Here is a 7,334-nt window from a genome sequence, read left to right as displayed (position 1 = left end):
GCAGGGGGCGGGGCGCGGCCTGTGGCCCCGGCCCGGCCCGGGAGCGGCGCTGCCCGCCCTGCCCCGGCACCGGAGCGGGGAGCGGTGCTTGTCCCTCGGGCTTCGTGTGCTGCGTGGGGCTATTGCCAATAATCCCACCCCAAGGGCCCAGTCAATTATTGTTCTGTGTAGCTCTGCTATAAATCCAGCCAGATGACCCAGAGGCCCAGGAATGGCTGCGCCTTTGTACCGGGGCTTGGCTGGCAGCTTTGCCGTACTGCCCGAGTACACAACAAAAAGGATCGCACACAATACAACATTAAATTTGCACCTTGGCTCTGGCCTGAGCTGTAACTGCTGACCAGCAACGAGTAGGACTAGGAAACTCAGTGGAATTATTTCAGCTGTTCACTGTAATGTTTCCTGATGTTTGGAGTAGTTGGGTTTTATTGAAACTAATACAGTTGTATGCTTGTAAATGAAAGAATTTAGCCCTTCTTGTCTATTACCCATTTTTGGTCAATACTTCTTTAAAAGATAAAAGAATGTTACTCTTGTTGAAGAGTAGCTCCACTGCACTTGATAATACATAGATCTCTTGTTCACTAGAATATGAACCGAAATAATCTTGTTTATTGCATAATTCAGGCAGAGATCTGTAACTGCAGCCCTTGGTAAATAACAACCATGCCCAGGGTTGCCAAAGTTGCCAAGGCAATGTTCTAGCTTGGCTTTACCTTATAACAAGCTGTACTTGGGCTAACAAATTGTTAAATGCAGAAACAGGTTCCACCACTTTTGTTAAGCTGTGCTTCCTATTACACATTTTAGAAGGAGGGGGCTGAAATGAGTTGCTGAGCTTCTTTGTTTTAATAGGTTTTGGTTTGATGTGTGGGTTTTTCTTTTCCTACAGTTGTTCTCATTTCTACTTTTTGTTTAGGGCTCTAAGAAGTCAGTACAGCAGCTTGAGATTTAGTGAAGTTAATTTCAGTTAAGTGTGACTGAATTTAAAAGCAGATTATATTGAACATTAATTAAATTAGGTATCATGACAAAATAATGGAGGCCAAATCCTGTTCTTTCTTTTATCCATGTAATCTTACAGGAGTTCAAAGGGCACCATGGGCATTCATGAGTGCAGGTCTGTCCTAGTGCTAATGACAAGCAACATCATTCTAAATTAACCTCTTGGGACAATCTTACCTACAGCCATTTCTGAATGCTGTTGAACCAGGAATTCTGTTTGCCAGTTAATACTTGCAAAATTGCTGCTGATTATTTACAGGTTGCATACTTAGCTCTGCTGCCTCCTGGCCAGGTCAAAGTTTCATCCAACTTCCTTGGCCTCCCTGCCTTGCAGTTGGCCTCATGTGGAATACCAAATCACCACCATTTCAATGCAGCTCCTGTTATTGGCACTTCTCTGTCAGTCATATCCATACTAACTCCCTCCTCATCACTTCAGTTACACTTTCATACTGCAAGAAATCTGCTTTCTTTATACCTTATTATCAAGATCCTCGTTTCTTTCCCTGCAATGTTTCAATTCATCTTGGTTTCAACACCTAAAATTACTTTCATTTAGACACAGGTCATTTATCTAGCTTGATCATTAGCTTCTCTCCATTATCTCCTTTCTTATTGATCCAAATACGTTGTGCTTTCTCACGCCATCCTTCCAGTGATTCTGGTTCTCTATCATGTAAAATTTATATTTTTTTGTTCCCGTGAGCATAACTGGCTTTGTAGTATAATCTCATATTGTTTCTTAACTTATTGCCCCACTCTTTCTAACCTGCCAGAAATGCCAGCCTTGATGCTTGCTTTCATTTACATCTTTTTACCCTCTTCTTTCTCCTCTGTTTAAGGAGGAAGTTAAGTCAAATTGGATATGACTCTTCTCATATCTTCTCAAAAGTCACCTCCTCATTAATGTTTTTCTCCATGTACATCTTCACAGGAGAGAGAAAATTATATGTGCCATTTCCACTCTGTTTCCTCCAATGTTTTTCTCCATGTAATCTTCATTACATCTTCACAGGAGAGAGAAAATTATATGTGCCATTTCCACTCTGTTTCCTCAGTACTTGCTTAAGTACCTTTAGCTTATTTTTGCTCTATTTTGAATGAATTTAGAAAAAGCAAAGGTATAGCTTCTGCTTTGCATCTGCACAGCTTCTGTGCCTTTGCTGTAGCATGAAACATTCCCTGTTTGCTGTTGGCTTGGATAAGCAGAAACTCCTTCTTCACTCGTGGGGCACTCCATCTTCTTGTTCAACACTGAGCATCCAGTTCCAAGCATGCACCACAGCAGGAACTTCTCAAAGCAAAGAGAAGAAATTGCATTAACTAAAATTGGCAAACAAAGCAGCACAGCTAATGCTCTGTGAGCCAGGCTGCTGCACTGCCTTCTCTCGTGGCTTCATCTCTAGGTTGGAAATGAGGATGAGAAGCCAGGCCCGTGCAGGATGTTCCCTACGGCTGACAAGCAATCACCAAAACCCACATCTGGGAGCTCGCCAAGAAAGGATCCAAACACTGCTGTGTGATTGCATCCTCTGCTGCCAGGATCTGCAGCTGAATCAAACCTTGTCTGTCTGCTGACAGGCCTAACAGAATCTGTGCTGACACTAGAGCACATCTATTAACTGCTTCCCAGGTCAATGAAACCAGAAGCCTCCCTGTGCTTGTGCTGTCCTCCAGCCTTAGAAAAACAATAAGCAAGATCCAGAAGGTAATTGATGAATTGTATCCAGCACAAACAGAGGCAGGAGATCCTTAACATCCCCTTGCTGCCAAGAACATCAGGTCATAAATTAGAAACTTAGAAGTCAGAAACTATTTAGAAATGAGCAAATAAGAGCAGTTGTTGCCCTGTCAGTATTAGAAGTATGCATATACATATGTAGACAAAATTCTATTTTAATGACAGTAGAGACTGTTAAATGTACTATTCAGTTTTCATTAGCCTAAATTGACACGTGCTTTCCTACTTCTAATTACTCTTTTTGTTAGCAATACAAGTCTGTGGCAAAAGTTTGCTCTCTTTGGCACCAGGTTGAGACACATCTCTTCATGCTATTGTGCCCTTTAGGAATACTGTCAAATTCAATTATTCAGGACTCATGAGTCTTGCACTAACATGAAGAGATTTATTTGAAAACCATGGGACTATAGTCCTTTTTTCTGTTTTTCAATTTCCATTTCTTAACCAGGAAAACTGAGATTGCCAGCTTTGCTCTCACATGCAGATGAGTGCAGCCCTAGAATAGTGCACTCAGATGTGTCAGTGACTGTCTCTGCCAGCATTTTCTGATCAACTATATCTCAAATATCAAAAAACATACCACAATAACAGTCTCTAAGCCTATTTAAAGGCAGTTAAAAATAGATGTAAAAATTACTTCAGGCAAAACCAGAGGAATTCTCAACCTTTTATAAACTGGGTCTCATTCAAACAAAGTATGTTTTAGTAAAATCTAATAAGGAATGTAGGCTCTCCTACACAATGGAAAAGTTGAAAAAGGCCAAGCTGAGTAAGCTGATGAGTTTGCTGTGGCAGAAAGTGTTTGTGCAAACCTTGACTTGTTTCAGTGTGTATGATTTAAAAAAGGTGTTAAATTTCTCTGCCTTTCATAGGCATTTCTTGGAACTTAGTACTAGCTGTGTGCTTTTCCTTTCCTCATGTTGTATATTGTCTCTTTTCTTTGTTGTTCTTTATATTTTATCAACCATGTTGTATATTGTCTCTTTGAATGTAGAGCTACCTTTTTCTTTGTTGTTCTTTATATTTTATCAACACACAAGAATTTCCTCATGCTGAAATAAGAGATTCTGGTCTCCTAGTAGATATGTAGATAACACTGTGATTTTGCTCTAGTAGCTGACATAAGGCTGAATGTGGTAACCTCACTTACTGAATGATTATGTTGTCATTGGGAATACTCACACATGTAAAATGAGTAGGACTTGGCCCTTTGGTCATATTTTTGTAATAAAAGATAAAATGAGATTTTTAGGAAACTGCAACTTATGACCATAATATTTATGAGGCTGTCAGGACTGCACTGTAAAAATTCATATTATTTAATTCTTCACTCTGACACTAAAGCATCATTTCATTTATATGCAAATAGGAATATGCTGTTTCTTCACTGAAGAAGCTGTTTGAATTATTCAGATTTTATTAATAAAGCTTCATAAATAAGTATTTTTTCTACTCAATTGGTAGTGGCCAGGGGAGAGAATCTATTTATCAGACTTTGTTATTAGGAGCTTCATAACAAAATATGAAGATTTATGGAGTACATAATTAGACATTATGTGATTCTAATGGAAACACTGGGTTATCCAGATGAAATACTGTTTTCTTTATGCATTTCTCCTTGGCAGAGGCACTTTCTGAAAAATGGACAAAACCTGTCCCCATCGCTAAGTTCCAAAAAATGCCTATGAAAGGCAGAGAAATTGAATACCTTTTTTTAATCATACACACTGAAACAATTTTGAATAAAAGGAGGTGCCTAAGGAAGACTATAAGAAATGCCAGGGAGAAGCAGGTAGAGAAAATGCCTCCTCTGGGTGGAGGTGCTGGGTTGTGTGCTGCTGTTAGCAGCATGTGCCAGGTAGATAAGTGAGATTGTGAGTGTGTGTAAATGGGCAGGCAGCTACCTGAAGGATCCTGCTTTGGACAGCCCAGCCACAGAGGCAAAGGATTCTGCATAGTCATTGTGGACATAATTATGGTCAGAGCAAAACTTAATAATGTACGTTAATTCTGGCCCTTTAACACATGAACAGGTGTTTTGAATGAGAAAATTCCTAAAAAAACCCACCCACTTTCCGTGCTAGCTTGTATAACCACTTATTTCATTTCTATAACATTGAATAAGACCTGAAAACACTGCACCTAAAGTATTAATTGCATCAATTTTTGAATAATAACTCTGTAACTTTCATTTCTGGAGTTTAATTAAAAAGAAAAAAGTCAATACAGTAATGATGAGCCTGCTCATCCCCACCTGGGGCCTCTCCCCACCCTGCCCACCTCCCTATTTCAGCCCAGCCGGGGCTTGTTGCCTTGGGTTTTGGGGATGGTGTAGGAGTGTTGCTCTCTTGCTCCCTCCAGCCCTGCTTGGTTGTGGGCTGATGTCCTGGACTGTCCCTGTGCCCAGGAAGGTGACACAGGGTTGTGGGGGTTGTCTGCTCCCTGCCCTGCTCAGGTCTTGCCCACACTGGAGGTCCTTCCCAGCATTCCAAAATTATATTATGCCTAGATTATTGTAGGTACATTTTACTGAGGAAGAAATGCCACACTCTGTTCCCCCTTACTCCCGAACTCCAGTGTAAAGATGGACAGCAGAGACTCTCCATGGAAGCCTTCCAGAGCAGGTAGGTTTTGACCCAGGTGTTTCCAGTCTCTTTGCACATAACTGTAGATGTTGCTGGTTCAGACTCCCAGGTTCTGTGGCCAAAGGAAGCAAATATGGAAATTTAATTTGGGCACCACATATCCTAGTCTGAGCAACTAGGCAACCTAATTTTTAGGCTCTTGGAGCCCAGCAGTAAATCAAGGAAGAATTCCTTGCTCTGAGCTGTGATATACTTGTAACTTTCTCCTGTTGCCACTTCAATTTTTCCTTGGGACAGAAACACTAAAATCTGAGGAAAAAATTGTTAATTTCTTGCAATCTCTCATACTGAAAGTAGTAATATTTCCAAGTCAGCTGCCTCCAATACTACTGCAGTGCTTGTCAGCTACTATAGGAATGACAGGACTGAATTTGAATATGGAGCTTTTTTTTTTTTTTTGCCTTGTATTTTCTTCCCTTTTGTGAGAGGATAACATGCCTTGGAAAAGCTTTATTTTAAGTGTGTAATGGTGCACTGCAGAGCTTGTTCTATATTAAATTCCAAGGATGAATTCTCTTGTGAGTAGTTTGCTGTGACTTGACTGATTCATTTATTTTTAAAGACAATTGTCAGGGGATTTTTATTTTTCCTTTTTGCTACTCTCAGCTACAGGTGATGAAAAGAAAACTAGCTTCACTGTTATTGTATGAAAAACTACAATGGGGTGACTTTTCTAATGGCAGAACAAGGTGGTAACTTCTGTGGGCTGGCAGAGGAACATGTTGAAGTTTACTGTGGCTTCAGCCCCATGTGACAGGCACAGCTCTGTGTCAGGATCCAGCAGAAGGCTTTTCTCAAACTGGCACAGGGAAGGCAGGGATGTGATCATGTGGAAAAGCAGTTCTGCTTCTCTTCCTGCCTGCATGGAAAAGCATGCCATGTTTCTGGTTTACTGCGACCTCTGCCAAATATGTGGGAGTCATGTTCTCCTTGTAATCAAGTTACGTGTTCAGGTGTCTCAGACGAGCCCCTCCAGACAGGTGAGGCAATGCACCAAACAGCACACATGGCTGCATCTGAACAGACAGGACACTCACTTCAAAAGGAACTCTTGAGCCCTCAATTGCCTCAATCTTCTAATGTTCCTTTAAGTACAGAAACTCACCTAGAACATTTTATTATGTGACACTGCCTTGCCTGTATCTGGTTGCTTGCTTTATGCTGTGATATGTTTTTTTGTGGGGAGGCATACAGGACATTAGTTGTTCCAAAATTTCTCCCACACAATACCGTTTCTGGAGTTTGCGGATCCCTTTGAGTGAGGAAATATTTTAGTGCTGTAATTTGGTGTGAGCATGCTCCAAGTAGTGGGTTTTGCTGCACATGAGCTTTCCAGGGAGGCTTTTGGAGACTACATTCTGGTTTTAGTTCTATTCTTCACTCTGTGGTATGAAAGCCACAGGACCATATGGTACAGCCACAGAAATATGTGTGCTCGTTATGAAACTGCTTCCTATTACAGCTACAAAATATGGAAACTGTGGGTTAAATTGATCAAAAGTTATGTCACTTCAAGAAGGCAGCAAGCCCAAAACACTTACCTGTGAAAATGGAAATGTTGTTGTCTAATAGGCATTTCTAAAATATCTAATGTTAAGAAGAAAATTGAAAATTTAATTCACAAGTAGCACAGGGAGTACTCCAGATACTTTGCCTAACTGAAAATGGATTTTCTACTAGCATCCCCTGAAAGGGGCATGAGGGATGCAATGGCTGCTGTTCATATTTTGTCCATAGGAGTTGTCAGATACCTAGTGACTAATGCATGTATTCAACAAACGTGGGATGTTGAAATGTCCCTGGTTTTGGTACAGGTGTGGTAGCAAACTGACCTTTATACAAGTCCATGGCATTCTCAGACATTGCTCTCTGTCACTGAAATCTCTCATATTTTCTCTTTTGACCCTCTGTTAACTGAAATTTGTATCATAGTACAAGGAGTC

At 40.7% G+C, this 7,334-nt stretch overlaps 1 protein-coding gene across 1 annotated transcript in view; it reads left to right on the top strand.

Moving 5' to 3' along the window:
- HFM1 (helicase for meiosis 1) overlaps positions 1–7,334 on the top strand; it is a 54,333-nt gene that overhangs the window by 1,053 nt on the left and 45,946 nt on the right. The window lies entirely within an intron of this gene.

The sequence above is a fragment of the Passer montanus genome, unplaced genomic scaffold, assembly GCF_014805655.1.
Source record: "Passer montanus isolate IOZ18808 unplaced genomic scaffold, ASM1480565v1 scaffold60, whole genome shotgun sequence".
Taxonomy (NCBI): Eukaryota; Metazoa; Chordata; class Aves; order Passeriformes; family Passeridae; genus Passer; species Passer montanus.
The sequence above is the reverse complement of the archived record's forward strand: the minus strand, read 5'-3'. Positions and strand labels throughout refer to the sequence as shown.